The sequence below is a fragment of the Pinus tabuliformis genome, chromosome 2_1, assembly GCF_031772625.1.
Source record: "Pinus tabuliformis cultivar Carrire ecotype Pingquan chromosome 2_1, CPIR1, whole genome shotgun sequence".
In the NCBI taxonomy this organism is placed as follows: Eukaryota; Viridiplantae; Streptophyta; class Pinopsida; order Pinales; family Pinaceae; genus Pinus; species Pinus tabuliformis.
In genome coordinates, this window is record NC_142299.1 from 561,372,356 (window position 1) to 561,392,664 (window position 20,309).

Here is a 20,309-nt window from a genome sequence, read left to right on the forward strand (position 1 = left end):
CCATTCAAGGAATTAGGAAGTGATGTTAACAAAATAATCATGAGACATTATTGATGTTGATATGCTAACTGCACAAATTTGTATTAGAATTTCAATCTGGATGAGCAGGGGAACATTAACACAAAGATAATCAAATAGGGAAACATTAACACACAAAGATAATCAAATATAATCAAGGGAAAAAAAGTGAGGTGGTTACGCAAAAGAGAGGTCAGCAAATTTTCTGTTCTGTCCAATCTGTCTAATTGGATATACAAATATGGAATACATCTTCTCATGTTTAGGAATAAATTAGCTTTACATATATCTGCCAAATAGGCCAGAAAAGAGCTTCGTACAAACCTCTTAAGCAGGCTCACGCCTAATAAAAAAAATTTCCAATAAAAAATTGACCCAGAATCATAAGAATAGGGAAGACAATAAAGAATTATGCTGGATCATTGTCATTGACAGTCATAAATACACCCCAGAATAATATTATCTTGCCGCACAATCATTTCTCATTTCTCGCAAGCATAATCAGCCATGACATGGACGTTGGAATGACAAGGCTGCTGCTTTCATAAGAAACATACAAATATTTGGTGAAATATCTGTTACTCTGACTCCCAAAAGGGTGATGGCGGGGACTTAACCACTTTTCAGCAGCCCATCAGCACCATATTACCCAGCATGATCAAGTGCTATATTCATATCTCCAACTTCTTAATACATCTGCAAAACCATCACCTGAAATTACTAGGCCCGCAGAGATATTTATTCAAAGTTGAGCTCACTTGAATCTTGGCCTAAAATCAGGTCTCCAGTTAGTGTCGAAGGCATTACAACAAAAGTCAATTTGTAAAGAGGTTGCCCAAGCTTTGTGCTGCAGAATTCAACTAACCTGCTCCCCAATCAATCAAATCAAGGCCAACAAGGGGGAATGAGATCCCTTGAAACAGTAAAAAGTAAAAATGAATTCCTTGAGCAGACAATAAACTCCTAGCCGAGGCTGTTGAAAGAAGAAAATCTAAAGCCAATTCTTTCTAATATAGCCAATTGGCTTTCTTTTTAAAGAGATTGTTTCTGCTGCTGTTCGCTCAATTTGTTGAGGATGTCAAGGGCTGACTCTGAGACAACTCGATGATACTTTGGGTGTTCTAATTGAGGACGGGATTCCTTCTCCATAAAAGCAACGAAATCAGCTTCAAATGATCCGCCCAACTTTTTTGTCACCACCCATTCATAAGCACCACCAAGTTACAATCAGCTTCAGATGATCTGCCCAACAATCTATAAGCATTACCAATTCTCGAATGCAGACTCTCATTGTGATTCATAGTCATAAATACACCCAGAATAATATTATCTTGCTGCACAATCATTTCCTGTAAGCATAATCAGCCATGAAAATGTGACACTTGGACGTTGGAATGACAAGTCTGAACTTTCATTAAAAAACATACAAATATTTGGTGAAATATCTGTTACTCTGACTCCCCAAAAGGGTGATGGCTTAAACTTAGCCACTTTTCAGCAGCCCATCAGCACCATATTACCCAGCATGATCAAGTGCTGTATTCATATCTCCAACTTCTTAATACATCTGCAAAACCATACCCTGAAATTACTAGGCCTGCAGCGATATTTATTCAAAGTTGTGCTCGCTTGAATATTGGCCTAAAATCAGGTCTCCAGTTAGTGTCAAAAACATTACAAGTAAAGGCAATTTGTAAAGAGGTTTCCCAAGCTTTATGCTGCGGAATTCAACTAACCTGCTCCCCAATCAAATCAAGGCCAACAAGGAGGAAAGAGATCCCTTGAAACAGTAAAAAGTAAAAATGAATTCCTTGAGCAGACAATAAACTCCTAGTAGAGGCTGTTAAAAGAAGAAAAGCTAAAGCCAATTCTTTCTAATAAAGCCGATTGGCTTTCTTTTTAAAGGGTTGTTTCTGCTGCTGTTCGCTCAATTTGTTGAGGACATCAAGAGCTGACTCTGAAACAACCCGATGATACTTTGGGTGTCCGGGTGTTCTAATTAAGGACGGGATTCCTTCTCCATAAAAGCAACGAAATCAGCTTCAGATGATCTGCTCAACTTTTTTGTCACCACCCATTCATAAGCACTGTAAAGAGGTTGCCCAAGCTTTATGCTGCGGAATTCAACTAACCTGCTCCCCAATCAAATCAAGGCCAACAAGGAGGAAAGAGATCCCTTGAAACAGTAAGAAGTAAAAATGAATTCCTTGAGCAGACAATAAACTCCTATTAGAGGCTGTTAAAAGAAGAAAAGCTAAAGCCAATGCTTTCTAATAAAGCCGATTGGCTTTCTTTTTAAAGGGTTTTTTCTGCTGCTGTTCGCTCAATTTGTTGAGGATATCAAGGGCTGACTCTGAAACAACCCGATGATACTTTGGGTGTTCTAATTAAGGACATGATTCCTTCTCCATAAAAGCAACTAAATCAGCTTCAGATGATCTGCCCAACATTTTTGTCACCACCCATTCACAAGCACTGCCAAGTTGAAAGGGCCCAGAGATCATGGAATTGAATTTTTTGTCACCACCCATTCACAAGCACTGCCAAGTTGAAAGGGCCCAGAGATCATGGCATTGAATTTTGTTACAGACATTGTGTTTTCAAAGAGAAGATATGGAACAATGAAAGGGAACGATCTTGGTGCAGAAAGTATATTAAAAAACGACATGATAGCAGAAACACAGTAAATAATTGAGCTTCTGGCAAAAACATAATCATTGGAAGGATGATACAAAAAAGAGTGAATGAATAGAAAAGGGGAATGAGCTTTCACAGCAAAAAGAAATGGAATATTAAGTTGGCCTTCTTCAAGAAACCAATCTGCAGACACAACAGAAAAGAGAAAAGAGTTGCGATTAAGAAACGAGAGGAAAACTCATTCAGCGATTAAAAATCAGAATAAAAAACTTACAAGAACTTCAGCACATAAATAACCATTAAAGTAGATTGCAAAAAGCACCTCCTTAATGTTTTAGTTTTCCTAAAAGCATGTATTATGGACTAAAACCAACCTCCTTAGAACGGATTATGTCTTGTGGACACAAACGGAATAACTGCATTGGACCCAAGTTGTCATCTCCAATGACCTTCTCACCGAAGCAGGCTGTTCTGCAATGTCGCCCAAGAGCCAACACCAGAGAACAAGCTGGATACCACTGCTAACAACTACAATATCTTCATCCTCCTTGGCAGAATAAGAAAGCTGGCTATAAAAGAACTGCTAACGACTACTCCAATATCTTCACCCCCCTTGGCAGAATAAAGCTGGCAATAAAAGACATTTGAGATCGAGTCTGGCGAAGATGAAGTATGGAAAATAGTACTGAGATAAACACTGACATGACATGCTCTGGATTTGCAGTGGAACGCTCAACTGACCTTCGGCTATTATTGTTGAAATCGATAATCAGCATGCCTCTTCTGTCATAGTTCGAATCCCATATTAACTATTGGATGAAAGGCTGAAAGACTCGTGGAATTGATGACAGCTGGTGGTTGAAATGCCATTCCCATATGGTAGAAGATAATCACTACCTGTGTGACTTGGTGCACTCTCCCTTTTATCATTCTCTATTGCATCAGAAAATGTTGTCTGTCTGACTTTCTAAAAAATTAATTTTGAAAAACATTGAAACTCTTTCAAGGATATAATTAGTGGAATCATCAGATATCCAGAGGGCTCAAAGTGGGGTGTGAGGCACCCACGTCCTATTTTCATTATCCAAATTATTCCTCATATAAGCTCCGGAGGAACCAATGGATATGAGCACCGATCTGCACCTCTTACAGGGGATAGATGTTGTGGTTGTGCAGTCTACTCAAAGTGGGGTGTGAGGCACCCACGTCCTATTTTCATTATCCAAAATATTCCTGGTAGAAGCCCTGGAGGAACCAATGGCTATGAGCACCAATCTGCACCTCTTACAGGGGATAGATGTGGTGGTTGCACAGTATATTATCCAAAATATTCCTGGTAGAAGCCCTGGAGGAACCAATGGATATGAGCACCAATCTGCACCTCTTACAGGGGATAGATGTGGTGGTTGCACAGTATACTGAGCCGCTGAAGGGGTTTGGGTAGACAATGATACATGATAAAGGGGAAATTCCTATAAACCCTTGGCATTATGCATATTCCAGTAAAAAGGAGGATACATTTCTTCAACTATCTTGCTGAAGCTCTGGCACTCATTTTAGAGTGTCTGTTTTTTTCTTTTTTTAAGCTTGAAGCTCTAGCACTCATTTTAGAGTGTCTGTTTCTTTCTTTCTTTTCTTTTTTTAAGCTTGACCTCAATACCGTCCTTCAAACAAAGAAAAAGGTGGAGGGTAGATTCCTGCTTATTATTGTAATAAGCATTTTTCTTTTTTTAAGTTTGATCTCAATACCGCCCTTCAAACAGAGAAAAAGGTGGAGGGTAGATTCCTTCTGATTGTTGTAATAAGCAAGGGTTCGTCCATCATCAAGATGCTTTCCTGCGAAGATCAGACGCTACTGGTCGGAGGGAATCCCTTCTTTGGCCTGGATCTTATCTTTGACATCTTTACCGGTGTCAAAGCTTCAAAGCTCAAAGCTCTCAATCTCGAGAGTTATGGTCTTAATAAGAGTTTTGACAAACATCTGCATCTTGAAACTGGAATATAACTAACAGATATACCTGTAAATCATCACAAGCAATTTTTTTGGTCAAAATTGTTTATTTATCAACATATTATGAAAAATCAGTACCAAATTCCATAAGAAAATGAGAAACCGTTTCCTCCCAAGGATGACAAATGCAATTCATAAACTAAAGCAAAAACTCTCATCAAGATGCTTTCCTGCGAAGATCAGACACTGCTGGTCGGAGGGAATGCCTTCTTTGGCCTGGATCTTATCTTTTACATCTTTACCGGTGTCAAAGCTCTCAAAGGTGTCAAAGCTCTCAAAGCTCAAAGCTGTCAACCTCGAGAGTTATGCTCTTAATAAGAGTTTTGACAAACATCTGCATCTTGAAACTGGAATATAACCAACAGATATACCTGTAAATCATCACAAGCAATTTTTTTGGTCAAAATTGTTTATTTATCAACATATTATGAAAAAGCAATACCAAATTCCATAAAAAAATGAGAAACCGTTTCCTCCCAAGGATGACAAATGCAATTCATAAACTAAAAGGAAAAACTCTCATCAAGATGCTTTCCTGCGAAGATCAGAGGCTGCTGGTCGGAGGGAATCCCTTCTTTGGCCTGGATCTTATCTTTTACATCTTTAACAGTGTCAAAGCTCTCAACCTCGAGAGTGATGGTCTTAATAAGAGTTTTGACAAACATCTGCATCTTGAAACTGGAATATAACCAACAGATATACCTGTAAATCATCACAAGCAATTTTTTGGGTCAAAATTGTTTATTTATCAACATATTATGAAAAAACAATACCAAATTCCATAAGAAAATGAGAAACTGTTTCCTCCCAAGGATGACAAATGCAATTCATAAACTAAAAGGAAAAACTCTCCGAAGCCAAAACTTTAAGCAGTTGCCAAAAAATAACTCTTCACATAAAATAACGAAGAGTAGGAACTCTAACAAGGTTGCATACAATTTTATACAATAGCTACAAAGACGATAAAATGCAGAACACAATATAGCCTTGATAGCCAAATTTCCGTTCTAAATAAAATGCACAAATTAGTAAAAGAATTTTTTCAAAGCTCTCAACCTCGAGAGTTATGGTCTTAATAAGAGTTTTGACAAACATCTGCATCTTGAAACTGGAATATAACCAACAGATATACCCGTAAATTTTCTTATGCAATTTTTTTTGGTCAAAATTGCTTTTCTATTAAAATATTATGAAAAAGCAATACCAAATTGCATAAGAAAATGAGAAACCGTTTCCTCCCAGGGATGAAAAATGCAATTCATAAACTAAAAGGAAAAACTCTCCTAAGCCAAAACTTTAAGTAGTTGCCAAAAAATAACTCTTCACATAAAACAACGAAGAGTAGGAACTCTAACAAGGTTGCATACAATTTTCTACAATAGCTACAAAGACAATAAAATGCAGAACATAGTATAGCCTTGATAGCCAAATTTCCGTTCTAAATAAAATATACAAATTAGTAAAAGAATTTTTAAGAAATAACTCTTCACATAAAACAACGAAGAGTAGGAACTCTAACAAGGTTGCATACAATTTTATACAATAGCTACAAAGACAATAAAATGTAGAACACAGTATAGCCTTGATAGCCAAATCTCTATTCTAAATAAAATACACAAATTAGTAAAATAATTTTTAAGATTCGATGGCTTAAACAGAAGAACCTGTAAATAGAAACCCAGAAAGGCAGAAACCCTAACAGCTTACACATCAAGAAATATAAGCTACAGAAAATAAATATGACTGTCAATAACCAAATACAAGAGTAAATAGAAACCCAGAAAGGCAGAAACCCTAACAGCTTACACATCAAGAAATATAAGCTACAGAAAATAAATATGACTGTCAATAACCAAATACAGTCAGAGGCACAGCGGAACAAAAATCAAAATTGACAAAATGTACGCCTACAAAATATTAACGGCATAAGTTGTTGGGTGGTCACCTCAGAACTGACTCAGTGTGTTGGTGTTGATTTGGGGTAGCATCAGATGTGCTCTAGCCACGAAATTTGGTGGAGAGGTTGGGGCACATGAGATCTCCAATACCCAGAAAGGGTTTGAGCAGATTCTAAATAGATCAGGAAATATTAAAATAATTAATATTTTTAATGGAGTCCCTAAGTCTAAACTTAGGGAAAATAAAATATTAATGTGTAATTAGAGTAGTCAAAAAGACACGGATCAAGCCAGATCTAATCTTAGCTGTTGATTAGGGACTTGATCTCGGCCATTGAAATGTCAACAGGAAAAGTATAAGAGGAGGCTTGAGGATCACTTGGAGGGTACACCAGATGATTAGTCATTCTATTCTCTAGAGCGGGGTTTGCTAAGAGAGATAGAATTAGTGATCGAACAGCAAGTGAGGGGCATTGAGTACAGAGAGACAGAGAGGCAAAGATAGTGCCGAGAGAGCAGTAGAGCAGCCAGTGCTCACGCAGGGCCACACAGAGGCAGCTAAATGTTGCGCAGAGCACTAGAGAGGCCAGTGTAGCTGACGCAGAGGGTCAGAGAGGTGACCCAGGGCCTCCTGGCATTGACACAGGGCTAGCGCTGGGCTAGGAGAGGCTGACGCTGTCCAGATTGGGCAGCCGCTAGGGTTTCTGGGGCAGATTGGTGCTGAGTAGTTGCCGGAAGGATTATCTGGGGTTTCAACCAGTAGATTTGTCAGAAACTGAGAGGTATTACTGCCAAGGAAATTCTCTGTTGGGTAGGCCAATTCCGGCACCCAGATTGTACTCTAATATTGCTTAATAAGAAAACCCTCAGATAACTGCACCGGTTTTCCCACATTGGGTTTTTCCGGGGACATTAATCCAGAAATAATGGCGTCATATGGTGTGTTTGTTTCTGTTTCTTTTAGTTGTTGATATGTAATATGTTGAGCATGCACTAGTGTTTATTTTCAATATTTACATTGTAAATAACTTGTTAAGGAAAATAACAAGTAGGTAGGAATAAATCAGATAAAGTGCATGGAGGGTTTCTAACTAAGTAAACTTCGAAACATCAACATGGTATCAGAGTGAGGTTGTAGATCATAGGAAGACTAAAGGACATCAGCCGAGCGGAGCAATAGCAGTAGAAAACAGGTATTCCGAGGTGACAGAAGTTGTTTCTAGCAGAGCAACAATAAGGGAGGGTGACGCAACTGTCCCGAGGTGATAGAAGTTGTTTCTAGCAGAGCAACAACAAGGAAGGGTGACACAGTGCCTACGTCATCAAGGGTGAGCCAGGAAGAGGCAGCATAGAGGCTAAGGAAGGCAAGAGAAGCCTCATGCAAAGCCATGCAGAAGCTGGGAGGGCTGACACAGTTGGCTGAGGAGGCCGAGTTGCTGGTGCCGGGATTGCGCAAAGCCGAGGAGTTCTCACCTTCAAGTTGTTGGGGTTTAGAAGGCTGTGGGAATATTGCAGAGTGAAGCTGGTGAGGTACTGTAGTTAGAACAATACCTAACAGAGCAAGGCCAAAGGAGTTGCTACTGAGGGTTTCTAGCCGAGGAACCTGGATCAGTGATGCGGTTGCACAAGATGATCAGAGTAGGGGGTATCTCGACAGCAACAGAAGGATTTCTAGGAGGGAAATCAGGACTTAGAGGGAGTCCAGTAGGCCTTTCATTTGCAACAACAGGGCAACAGGGGAAGAAACAAATAAGCTACTAAAAGAAAGAACTTCCAAACGAGAAGTAGAGACTCTGAGTAGTCGAACAGAGAACTTCTAGGAGGGAAGTAGAGGAGCATCATGGCACTACACGGAGTAAGAGACCAAGATACACTGGACGGAGCGTCGAACTTCACAGTCTGGAAGGCCAAAATCTTATCCGTACTTGACAAAAATTGTGTCAAGAACTTCGCCTAGAAGGTAATAGCTATCCCAGTCGATCCCAGTGATAATGACAAGTACGAGGAGGCAATGGCAAGGGCCAAGAGCATGATCCTTGACGGGGTCAAGGATCATGTAGTACCACACATAGCCGAGAAGGAAACGACATTTGACATGTGGGAGGCTCTCGAGAAGTTGTACCAACATACTTCTATGCAGAGAAGAATGCTACTTGAGAATCAGTTGAGGTCGTATCAGATGAAGAAGGGAGAACCGATTGACACCTTCCTCGGAGGACTGAATGAGATCCGAAATCAGCTGACTGCTATAGAGGCGACACCAGATCAGGAGCTGATGGTGAGGATAGCCCTAAAATTTAAATGCTGTCTCAGAAGACTGGGAGGTGTTTGTCCAGAGTATACTAGGCAGAGGGACTCTCCCACCTTGGGACGAGATGTGGGCAGCTCTTCGCCAGGAAGAGATCAAACGACAGTCGAAGACGGGTAGCAGCAGCAAGGGGATCAAAGTCAAGCAGGAGGAGGAAGATGTGGCCCTAGCATCTGAGGGAAAGCAAGAGAAGCGGAAGAAGAAAGATCTCTCCAAGATCAAGTGCTTCCACTGTGGGGAGCTGGGTCATTATGCGACCCAGTGTCCAAGGAAGAAGAGTAAGGGAGAGTCTTCCGAGACTAAGGCAGCGCTAGCACAGGTAGAGAAGGAAGTTTTGACAGACGATGACTGTGCCATGAGTGCCGCCACTTAAAGAGAAGTGGGGAGACATCGAGCTGTATTCAGGCGGACTACAGACGATGAGGGGCAAGATCCTCGAGGTACCCAGCCTCTTGGATTAGACCTTGCTACGAGAGCCCAAAGAGGAGTAGCAGCACTGGCTGAGTCGGGTGGAGATGGATGCAGATGGAGCGGCAGAGAGAGCGACAGTGTAGGAGTCCCGAGATAGTGCGAGGCTAGCAGGTTGTAGCAGTGCGAGAGGCACAAGAGTGTTGCACCAGTGCAGGATGGCACAGAGAGGTGTGCAACGATGCGAGATGCAAGGAGTTGTTGCAGCAGCACAGAGGTCAGAGTGGGAGCACTTGTCAGTGGCAGAGGGAGCTTCAACATCAGTGGGTGTCTCTAGCTCAACAGGGAGGTTAGATTGGGAGATCAGTTACTTACTTCATAGTAACTGAGTTGCAATGTAGCAATAGGCAACACGATGCAGCATGATGAGAGGAGGTGCAGTGCGGATGCAGTGCTGGGAGAAAGGACCAGCAGTAGCACGGATGCAGTGTTGGGAGAAAGGACCAGCAATAGCACAGATGCAGAGGGAGTTGTCGTACAGATGCAGCAGTGGCAGTGGCAAAACCATGGGCAGCAGTACAAGATGCAGCAGTGTAGAGGATGTTGGGTAGGAAGGCCTAGCATCAACACAGGTACCGATGCCGGATGATCAGAGTAATACTCAGTTAGGAGTATTGCTAAAGCACAGTCCTCGCTAAGAGGGAGTGTTGATTTGGGGTAGCATCGGATGTGCTCTAGCCACGAAATTGGTGGAGAGGTTGGGGCACATGAGATCTCCAATACCCAAAAAGGGTTTGGGCAGATTCTAAATAGATCATGAGATATTAAAATAATTAATATTTTTAATGGAGTCCTTAAGTCTAAACTTAGGGAAAATAAAATATTAATGCGTATTAATATGAATCTGTGTTAAGAGTGGTCCAAAAGACATGGATCAAGTCAGATCTAATCTTAGCCGTTGATTAGGGACTTAATCTCGGTCGTTGAAATGTCAACAAGAAAAATATAAGAGGCGGCTTGAGGATCACTTGGAGGGTACACCACATGATCAGTCATTCTATTCTCTAGAGCGGGGTTTGTTAAGAGAGATAGAATCAGTGATCGAAGAGCAGCTGAGGGGCATTGAGTACAGAGAGATAGAGAGCCAGAGATAGTGCCGGGAGAGCGGCAGAGCAGCCAAAGAAAGTGACGTAGGAGAAACCAGTGCTCACGCAGGGCCACGCAAAGGCAGCTAAGTGTTGCGCAGAGCATCAGAGAGGCCAGCGTAGCTGACACAGAGGGTCAGAGAGCTGACGCAGGGCCTCCTAGCATTGACGCAGGGCCAACGCTGAGCTAAGAGAGGCTGACGCAGTCCAGATTGGGCAGACACTGGGGTTTCTGGGGTAGATTGGTGTTGAGTAGCTGCAGGAAGATTATCCGGGGTTTCAACCAGTAGATTTGTCAGAAACTGAGAGGTATTACTGCCAAGGAAATTCTCTGTTGGGTAGGCCAGTTTTGGCACCCAGATTGTACTTTGATATTGCTTAATAAGAAAACCCTCAGATAGTTGCACCGGTTAGGGCTGAAATTGACTGAGTTGGTTGCAGAATTTTACAAAGCCGATTTGAATATGTATTGGGCAAGTGAATTTGATTATTGTACTCTCTCTGCTGAACTATCGAATAATAATAAGAAAATTTGATCAAAAGGTTTTCCCGACATCGGGGTTTTTCCCTGGCATCAGCCAAGTCTGGTGTCCTTGTGTTGACTTGTTTTTTGCATATGTTTTTATGTTCTCTCTGCATTTACTATCAATGTGATTAAGTTAATGTACCTTACAACATGAGAAAAGGCCTCATCATAGTCAATCCCCTCTACCTATGAAATGCCATAGGCCACAAACCTGGCCTTATGCTTCTCCACACTACCATATGTAACTTACTTTATCGTCCTTCAAATGCATCCATTGTTGCACAAACAAAGTACAAGAAAAGTGAGGCTAAAGCTAAGAAAATTTTTGTTGATTCTATTCACAAGCCTTTGGTTGACTATATTTCTGATTTGGAAACGTCTAAAGAGATGTATGACAAGCTGATTGGAATGTTCAAATAGGAGAATCCATTCAATCCTACTTCATGAGGATTACCGAAATCAAGAATGATCTCCTATATTTTGGAGAATTTATTGGTGACAGGGAGCTCACTTTTATTGCACTTGGAGGCCTTATAAGAGAATGGGATGTGTTTAACACTACCATCCTCAATAATGACAGGATTTCGAGATTTGATGAATAATTAGCTAGATGCACTCAAGAAAAAATAAGAATGATGGAAAGAGACAAGCCTTCAAATGGAAACAATCCTACCGCCTTCTCCACTCATGCTAAAAGGAAAAACAATGCTGGTCCAAAAAGATAAGGTCAAGGGTTCAAGTCGGGATTCAAAGATGGAAGAAAAGGAAGATGCTTCAATTGCAATAGATTTCTCCACTTCGCTAGAGAGTGTCCTCACAAGAAGGATACTCCAAGAGATGATGACAACAATAACAAAAACTTCAAAGGCAATGGCAATCCAAGGAACAACAGGTTCAACAACAAAGGAAAGAGAAATGCTCCCGCTGCTCAATGTGGAAATGGTCGTCCTCCCACGAAGTCGAGAAACTACAGGTATGAAGAAGTTAATGTTGTAGCAAAGAAAAAAGAATTTTATCTTATTTTCACACTTACCACTGCCTCTCCTCTGAATACACTGGATCATTGATTGATTGATAGTGGTGCCTTAAGACACTTCACTGAGTACAAGGAGGCCCTCTCAAACTTGATTGAAAAGAAAACAAATATAGACATTTGTTAATGGGAAGGTTTGTGTTTGGCAAAGGAACCCGAAAGATGCATGCACTCTTGGATTTAGAGTTGATGGTCTCTATCAAGTTGGAGGAAGTCCGTTGGGAGCAATGACTTGCGATACTTCTCTTCAATTTGAATTATGGCACCGAATATTTGCTCACCTTCATTACAAAGCCTTACCTGATGTAAGGAAGATGGTCACAGGTGTGCCCAAATTCAACTTAGATAGGAAAGAGTTTGTCACGGTTGTGCCGCTGGAAAACATACAAGGGGACCATTCCCCTCAAATCAAAGTCAAACTATCTATATTCTTCAATTGGTCCATTCTGATCTATCAGGTATGTTGCCCAAACGGTTGTGTCACTAGAAAACATAAAGGGGACCATTCCCCTCAAGTCAAAGTCAAACTATCGATATTCTTCAATTGGTCCATTTTGATCTATCAGGTATGTTGCCCGTAACATCTTTGGGTGGATATTTATACTATGCAATTTTTATGGATGACCTCTCTCGCAAAACATGGCTCTATTTCTTGAAGAATAAGGACGAAGTGTTCAAATGGTTCTACTCTTTCAAAGCCTTGGTCAAGAATCAAACAGGGAAGAAGATCAAAATAATGAGGACCAATAATGGAACCGAATATGAGTCAAATGAATTCAATGACTATTGTAGAGAAGTTGTCATTAAGAGGGAGACCACTACTATATATACTCCTGAGCAAAATGGAGTTACCGAAAGGAAGAATCGATCTATCACAGAAGCCACTTGTGCCATGCTTCATGACCAAGGTCTGTCGAAGTTCTTATGGGGAGAAGCTACCAACACCATTGTGTATGCTCAAAATAGATGCCTGGATCAAGCATTGGACTTCAACACACTTGAAAAAGTTTTCAGAGGTAAGAAACCTGATGTTTCTTATTTTAGAATTTTTGGATGTCCCGTATATTTTCATGTGCCAAAGGAGAAAAGAAACAATCTAGATGCATCTGGGAAAAAAGGAACGTTTGTGGGAAGTTTTCAAAGGTAAGAAACCTGATGTTTCTTAATTTAGAATTTTTGGTTGTCCCGTATATTTTCATGTGCCAAAGGAGAAAAGAAACAATCTAGATGCATCTGGGAAGAAAGGAATGTTTGTGGGTTACAGTGAAACTTCAAAGGTATATAGAATCTATGTGCCTGGTCAAAGAGAAGTGGAAATAAGTCATGATGTCACTTTCAATGAAGATTTTTCCCTCAGGAAAGTTTGAGATCTTCCTAACCCTAAGAAGGACAGTGATGATGATGATGCAGTAAAACAAGATGAATCTTCAACGGATGATCCTGTTAGCGTTTGAAATTTCACCTCAGGCTGAAAAGGCAAATCTCAAAGCTACATCAAACCATTTCACCTCGTAGCTAGCCCTACGGGGTATGAGAAGGCTCTCTCCGGTCAATCTCAGTAAAATATTCAATGGACAGAGATGACCAATACAGTGACACTGATATTAGGCTAGTAAACTGATAAGGAGGTTGATTTGGGGGTTTTTGGGGTTTTTTGGTGGCAAATTGAGGATCTGCAATTTTAAGGTGCGGGGATTTGACACAGTTTCTGCAGGTGGGTCTTTGGGGCAAGGTAGGAGTTTGTGCTGATGCCTTTAGCTGAGATGGATGATCAAGGAAGAAAAAAGAGAAGCTAAAGAGGGCAAACAATGACTTTGAATCCTCTCTAGACAGTGGAAAACATAAACATTAAACAAATTTGAAAGCTGAGCATGGCAAGCATGAATTCAAACTTTATCACTTCATTTGTTTAATAAGCTGCAGTAAAGAAAGAGATGGAACACATAAACACACTTACAATTACAATAAGAGAACACACCATCAACACAAGAGTCCACAAGAATCCCAATGATGTCTGCAAAACCCTGGTCTTCCTTTTCCTCAAATTGCAGAGATACAAGTAAAATATACAATAGGAGCTTCTCCCTCAAGAGTCCAACCATGAAAATGAGCAAGAGAAGGCATAATATAGATGATCTAACTCCTTTCCCCACCTCTAGGGGTCGAGCTCAGCTTCCTAGGAGCTGTTTCAACTAATTCTAAACTGAGCACTAGATAATAGGCAGTCAAAACAACTTGCCTCTAAAACTTAGGAAACCTATCCATGCATTAAATATTTACCATTTACATCAAAGAATCTTCTAGAAGTGATCAAGGAGAGTAAAAGTATCTAAGTGCCATGAAAATTACACAAAAATCCATCATTTACATGCCTCAAAAGTCAACCAAGATGAAAACAGTGTTTTGCTGGCCGAACTGGTCAAAACAGGCCAATTTCCCTGACTGGTCGCGCACATCACTCTGACTGGTCGCGCACATCACTCTGACTGGTCGCGCACATTCACAGCTCTGTTTGAGGGTCTTCCCGGTGTCCAAATCAGGTGCAAGATAGCTCGTTGGAAAGGTCTTTGAGTCTACTTTCCAACCCAAGTGGAATTTTTCAATTTGGAGTTGATTTGACCTGTCAAAAATCAAATCTCCCAAGCCTGGTCAAAAAGTGCCAAATGAGGCTGCCTGAAGGAAGAGTGTTGTTGCAGTCAACTTTTGAATGCCTTCCTCAACCCCAAATTGACCTCATGATAGCTCATTGGAAAGCTCTTTGTGTCTAGTTATCATTTTACCCATCCAGCAAATCATTTGGCCAACCAAGATAGGAGAAAACTTGATTTTCCCAAGGTCACTTTCATAAGTGTCTTTGATTCTCCTGAGGCAACGATATTCTTGACATTTTTCTCAAACAATGACACCTGTGCAAAAAGTGAAGGAGGTTTTTCTTCTTTGGCATGTTGTGGACAAAAACCTCTCTCAGTTTCCCAAAATTCATCTTTGATTGCTCTGAAACATCATTTGAGTGCAACTTGTCCCGATGTGTGAAACAAGGGATTTTGGGGCTTCTAAATTCTTGGGGAAATTTTTGGGAGTGGGGAGGGATGTTAGGAGGCAGGGGAAAGTGGAATCGCAGAGATTGAGTGAGGGGAAGGGGTCCAAAAGGGCAAAACACAGGCCAAACCTAGAAAATTGCCAGATTGTAGCTAGAAACTAGGGTTTGTGCAAAAATGAGGAATTTGGCGGATCTAAGGGATGGGAAGTGTTTGATAAGGTACTTTAAGGATAGGGGAAGGTGTATGAACATCAGGAAACAAGTTTTGCCGGTGATTTGACCATCCAAGAGAAATTGTCTTCAAAACCCTAGGAGAGGGAAATGACCTTGCCAAGGCACAACTGAAGCATGAACAAGATGTAAAATGACTCATTAGACACTGACATGACAATGAAAACCCTATGAATGATGATAGACTCAGTTGAATGATGACATGGACTGACATTTGGGCAAACCCTAGACCTAATGCCTAGTGACCAAATTTTGGCTTGAAGACTCACTGAAATGACAAAATTTGACCTTGACACTTCAAAATCACTTTGTAAGAGCATATTTGATCACTGGAGGAAGGCTGGAAAGACTGACACTAACAGATCCAATGCCTGATGTTGAAGGTTTGATGGATCCCATTGATCCACCTCCTAGTGAGCCCTCTACTTCAAAGAAAAAGACCCTTATGGCTCAAGAATACTCTTGAAGATGTTGAGAGACATGTTGCACCAAGAGGAACATTTTGTGAAAGCAAGAAGCAGAACAGGTATTAAGGGCACTTAGCTTCCATGAGTACCATTGTATAATCTGAGCCATGTACATTCAAAGAAGTCGTAAAACACAAGTCTGGAAGGATGCAATTACAGAGGAATATAAGTAGATCATGAAGAATGATGTCTGGGATGTGGTTCCTAGACCCAAGGACAAGTCAGTGGTCACTTCAAAATGGCTTTACAAAATCAAACATGGAGCTGATGGGAGTGCTGAAAAAAGCCAGGTTTGTTGCTCGAGGCTTCTCTCAAAAGGAAGGAGTAGATTATGATGAGATATTTGCACCGATTACCCGATATACCACTATTCGTTCGATCATAGCCCTCGCTACCTCTCAAGGTTGGAGCCTTCACCAAATGGATGTCAAAACTAATTTCTTGCATGGCTTACTTAAGGAGGAAGTCTATGTAGAACAACCCGAGGGGTTCGAAGTTCAAGATCGTAAGACACATGTATGCAAGTTGAAGAAAGCCCTCTATGGGTTGAAGCAAGCCCCCAGGGCTTGGTATGAGAGGATAGATAGCTATCTTATGAAGCTGGGATTTACAAGGAGTAAAGTTGACTTGAATCTAGACTACAATATTGAAAAGGACAGGGCTCTCATTTTGGTCCTTTATGTGGATGATCCCTTTCTGACAATCGATGATCCTCTCATTCATCAATGCAAGAGGGAGTTGGCATCTGAATTCGAGATGGACCTAGGACTAATGCACTACTTCCTAGGGATGGAGGTCTAGCAAAATCTAGGTGAGATTTTCCTTTCTCAAGGAAAATATATTGTGAAGCTGCTTGAGAGATGTGGGATGGTGGATTGCAAGTCTGTGTCTACTCCGATGGAACTCAACTTCAAGAAGCTAGGTGGAAGTGTTGCTGGCTTGGATTAGCAAACACTTCCGAGTATCGTCAACTTGTGGGGGCCCTGATGTTCTTGGTAAACTCTCATCCTGACATGCTTCGTTGTGAACACGTTGAGTCAATTTATGGTCGAGGCTTCGAGCCACATCACAATCATTGGATTGTTGCTAAGAATCTCTTGAGATATCTCTAAGGTACAATCCAATATGGACTAAGACACATTGTCGGGAATTTGAGGCTAAATGGATATATAGATGTTGACTGGGCTAGCAGTGTGGTGGATCACAAGAGCACGTCTGGGTGTTGCTTCTCTTTGCAGTCAGCGTAAATAATATCTTGGATGAATAGGAAGCAGAAATCAATTGCTTTAAGCACCGCCAAGGCCAAGTACATTATTGCGAGTATGGCCTATTGCAAAGCTGCTTGGTTGAGAAAGCTCTTCAATGAGCTATTTGAGCACGTGTTGGATACCACCGTGATCTTCTGCAACAACAAGAGTGTAATTCGCCTCTCAAAGAATCTCATGTTCCACGACCACTCCAAGCACATTAATATCAGGTACCACTTTATCCGGGGTATGGTACAACGGGGAGCAATAAAGCTCCATCACATCAAGACAGATGAGCAAGTCGCAGACATTCTCACGAAGCCCTTGGGGAAGGTAAAATTCTTAACCTTCCAAGAGAGAATTGGAATCGTGGAAAGACCCTCCTATGAGGGTCCCGTATGAGTTTGACATTGAGCTATGGGAGCTCCTGGGGGCTTGGGGTACTTCTTGGAGCTATGAGCGACCATAGGGTGAGTGGCTCACCTTCCCCTAGTGGTGCGCTATGTACAAGGTGAGTGGTTCACCTTCCCCTGTGATACCCCATTATGGTTGACATGTGTGTAGGGTGAGTGGTTCACCTTCCCCTACGATTGCAGACACATGTATGTAGGGTGAGTGGTTCACCTTCCCCTACGATTGACATATGCATAGGATGAGTGGTTCACCTTCTCCTGCCAATGCCCCAGCACACATCCTACCCATGGAGTCTGGGACTCATGGGAAGTACCTCTCATCTGGCTAATGAGTTGGGAAAAATGGTTAGGGACCATAGCACTACCGATGGATGCATCGTGTACTGACATACTCCCTTTGACTAGGATGCATTGTGTTCAACAACTTGATCTGGGATCAAGGAATGACTTTTGTCAGTGGAGAGTGGTAAGATCTTGTGACTCACTCTCAATCACTTCCTCATTATTACTTCATGGTTCAGTAGAGCAGTGATGAGAGAGAGGGTACATGATGACGGGATGGCATGATGATGACAGATGGATTGGCCGGTGGAATTCTCCCTAGTTGAGAGGGAGTGTTAAAATTGGCAACCAAGGCCAAATTCCACCTTCGGAAAGTTCATATGATGGAGATTCCACCTTCGGAAAGTTCATATGATGGAGATGATTATTGAATTGGATTCCTCTTTTCGAGAGGTCCAATTTTGATATAAAGATCATCTCATTCGGACAAGCAGAAGTGGAATTTTGAATTTATTCTCTCATGCACAAATTGTTAAGGTCGTCCTCAGTTTAATGTAGGCTCAAGAAGCCCAATAGATGTGTCCTTTCACCCTCAATGAATTGTATAAATAGGAGTGACCTCTCTCTTCATTTGGACATCACTCACTCATCATTTCTTCTCTCTCCTTATCTAATTGGTTCGTACAGCTTGGTGATCATCTCTCTCTCTCTCACGTGTGGATGAAGTATGAATTTTCTGGGTCAAATCTCAGGCCAAATTTCAGAGTTCAGGACAGCGGTGACCAAGGCTTCATTGACCAAGTTTGACTGTGTTTTCTGGGGCAGAATTTACAGCTTGGTGATCATCTCTCTTTCACACATGTGGATGAAGGACGTATTTTCTGGGTCAAATCTCAGGCCAAATTTCAGAGTTTAGGACAGCGGTGACCAAGGCTTCATTGACCAAGTTTGACTGCGTTTTCTGGGGCAGGCTTTCGCTCTCGTGAGGCAGCATTTATTGGCACAAAAATCGAGGTGTTTGGGACTATTTGACCAGAGTTGACTTTTGTTTTAACCACAGAAAAATCACAACATATTTTCTCTCCTTTTATTGGGTTTGACCGAGCTATTTTGGGCAGCATTTGACCTCCTCTTCAAGCCGAGTTTGACCAAGGAAGATCGAGTTGCTTTATTGATGTTTTGTTGTTGTTTTGACCAGTGTTGACTTTCTGGTTAGGGCTGAAATTGACTGCAGAATTTTACATGGTTGATTTGACTATGTATTGGGCCAGTGAATTTGATTATTGTACTCTCTCTCTCTCTGCTGAACTATTGAATAATAATAAGAAGATTTGATCAAAGGGTTTTCCCCATATTGGGGTTTTTCCCTGGCATCCGCCAAATCTGGTGTCCTCTTACCTTGGCTTGTTTTCTGCATATGTTTTTATGTTCTATCTGCATTTACTGTCAATGTGATTAAGTTAATGTGAGTGCTAGTGGAAATATTTGGAAGTTGTTAGGGTTGCTAAAGGAACATTGAAGTAAATTGTGCTGAGCATAGAACATACCATTGTTATCTAAAATTAACAACAAGTCTATGTTCCTAGGTTTTCTAAGGCTTGGTCTCAAGACAAGTTAGTGTGTGGACTTAAAGGCCTAATGAAAGTTGATTTAGAAATGGCAGAAAATTAACCCGAGAGTCTATGTTCCTAGGTTTTCTAAGGCTTGGTCTCAAGACAAGTTAGTGTGTGGACTTAAGGCCCAACGAAAGTTGATTTAGAAATGGCAGAAACATATATGTAGGATGAAGTATGAGCCTTCGTTTCAAGATACATTAGTGTGTGAATTAAGGCCCAACTAAAGTTGATTGAAGAATTGTAGAAATATGTAGGATAAGGACTAAAGGGAGTTGATGGAATGAGGTCAAAGTTGGAGCATTCTTTCCTAGCCTTCTAGGAGGCCAAATTTTTTATGTTCATTATATTGCCTAACTATGATAAGTTCTTGTCAAACATGCATTCCTATATGATAGAATGATGGAAGAAGTTTGTGATGCTTTTGGCTCTTTCATAAAAACATGAAGCAACCATATAGAAAGTTGTAGATACTATTGGGCTAATAGGACAAATGTGTCATGTTTTAATGATAATGTTGAAATCGAAATACACAGTAAGAATCCCACACTCTCCAGTGGCACAAAGTGCTTAGTACCCCTCCCAATTGTAGATGAAAATTGGTATGGTCATAACTTGGATTGAAAAAGTGCTTAGTACCCCTCCCAATTGTAGATGAAAATTGGTATGGTCATAACTTGGATTGAAAAAGTGCTTAGTACCCCTCCCAATCGTAGATGAAAACTAGTATGGTCATAACTTGGATTGAAAATTTTATTTTGTTTCATCCATATCTACAAACTCTACTCAATTATGAAGTAACAATATAGAAAATTGTAGATATTATGGGGCTAAAAAGACAAATGTCTCATGTTTTAATGAAAATGTTGAGATTGAAATACACACGTAAGAAACCCACACTCTCCAGTGACACAAAGTGCTTAGTACCCCTCCCAATTGTAGATGAAAACTAGTATGTCATAACTTGGATTAAAAATTTTGTTTTCTTTCATCCATATCTACAAACTCTACTCAGTAAGAAGAAAGCTTGAC